This window comes from Microtus ochrogaster, chromosome 6 (assembly GCF_000317375.1).
Source record: "Microtus ochrogaster isolate Prairie Vole_2 chromosome 6, MicOch1.0, whole genome shotgun sequence".
NCBI lineage: Eukaryota > Metazoa > Chordata > Mammalia > Rodentia > Cricetidae > Microtus > Microtus ochrogaster.
This window is the reverse complement of record NC_022013.1, coordinates 84,804,396-84,806,327: the sequence shown is the minus strand read 5'-3', so window position 1 is coordinate 84,806,327 and position 1,932 is coordinate 84,804,396. Positions and strand designations below refer to the sequence as shown.

The 1,932-nt window shown below is 40.2% G+C and overlaps 1 protein-coding gene across 2 annotated transcripts in view; it reads right to left on the bottom strand.

The window, feature by feature from the left end:
• Nucleotides 1-1,932, bottom strand: part of Ahctf1 (AT-hook containing transcription factor 1) — a 57,545-nt gene that overhangs the window by 8,675 nt on the left and 46,938 nt on the right. The window lies entirely within an intron of this gene.

Genomic DNA, 1,932 nt, shown 5'->3' with positions numbered 1-1,932 from the left:
AAACTTCAAAGTAGCTTTAGATCAGACCAGGTGCCTTGCTAATTGGTTTTAAGATAAACTATTTGCAGAAAAAAAACCACTCTTATTTACAAGAACATGTAGCCAGCTGTCTGATTTGTTGAGCCAAGGTAAATAGTATGAAGCAAGTTAATTGCAAGGCCAGAGGACAGTGATTACTTCTCTGTACAAACTCTTGCCTAGGTCTTATTGGCCTTTGTTCAGATTCCATGAGAAAAGATTCTCTAACTGAACAGGGCTACAAAATATAAACTAACTTCATAGCCCTGAGAAAGAGTTACAAGTCTTCTTTTTTATGGTCAAGGGTTACATGCAGGACAAAAATACTTTAAGATTTAAAATGCTTTTAATGTCACTGTGCCTTGGTGAATGTCTAGTAGGCTTATCTGTGCTTGTGCCCCACCCCCTGAACTGCAGCTTGGGTTGTGAAGGCCTCTCAGCTTGGCTCTGACAACACAATTTCTTTGTAAACTGTCTCACAGTTCGAGAAAAGTCCGGCCTCTACGACCACTAAACACAAAATGTTTAAGATGTTTATACACGCCGGGCGGTGGTGGCACACGCCTTTAATCCCAGCAATCGGGAGGCAGAGGTAGGCGGATCTCTGGGAGTTCGAGGCCAGCCTGGTCTACAGAGCTAGTTCCAGGACAGGCACCAAAGCTACAGAGAAACCCTGTCTCGAAAAACCAAAAAAAAAAAAAAAAAAAAAAAAAAAAAATGTTTATACACTCAGAAGTATAGGATATAGCACACAATTCTTATTTCTTTTAGTCTCCTTAGTAGTTTAGTTTTATAAGGCTACCTCTACAGATAACAAAGATTTCTTTTGTAGCTGAGGGTTGCAGCCACTAATTAGAGAGTTAACTAGAAGAAAGTGCTCTCTTCTTGCTATCTGACAGGTTATCTGGATTTACTGCTCTGAGTTGTTGGAATGACTGTTTCTTACCATTTACTCAGGAAATGGTATGTGACCTTCGATGTAATGTCTGAAAGATTGTGTGGGTCTCTATCAGCTAAAAGAACAAAGAGAGCTGGCAGAAACTTGAGGCAGAACAGACTATAACATGAAAGACTGAAACCATCGGGAAAGTGTGTGTTTGTTCCTTTTTCCTAACCCCCTCAGATATGGATTTCTTTCAATACCTTGGATGCAGTCTAGGAGCTGGCTCTCCATTAGTCCACGGTAGCTTATTTTCCACGTGGCCTGGTGGCAACTACACAGGCGTTGCCTTATACATTACAGTTCTTAAATGAATAAAGCTATCAATTGCTTTTCTGAAATTCACGTCAGGAGACAATCATATATTGTATGCCTAACTGTAATTACTAAAACGAACTTTACGAAGTATTATTCGAATGACACCTACACTAGTCTGAGCCTCTTTCTAGTCATCCTCTGGACATTTGTACAGCACTTCTCCCACAGAGGTTTGACTACCACAGATAACCTCTATACCTACTTCTTACTTGATGTACAAGGAGAGTTATCACCCTTGAGAAAATGCTAGTTTCATCAACCATGTGACATGCTCATTAAAGACAATGAAAAATTATGCACGAGACATGGTAACAGTGAGTACAGACTTATTTCTGTCGATCCGGCCATAAAATGTTGATAATTGCCCATAAAACAATTTGGATCTGTGGCTATCACTGGGATATAAGCCAAAAGCTATGGTACTTCAACAACAACAACAAAAAAAAAATAAAATAAAAAAAAAAGAATAACGATGATTCTAGGCCACATAGGTGGCACATACCTGTAATCCTAGCACTTGGGAAGCAAAAGAAGGAGGATCAGGAATTCAAAGTAATTCTCGGTTACACAGTGAGTTCAAGGCTAGCATGGGCTACAAAAGACCTTTCCTTGGTTTTCTTCCCTCCCTCCCTCCCTCCCTCCCTCTCCCCTCTCTC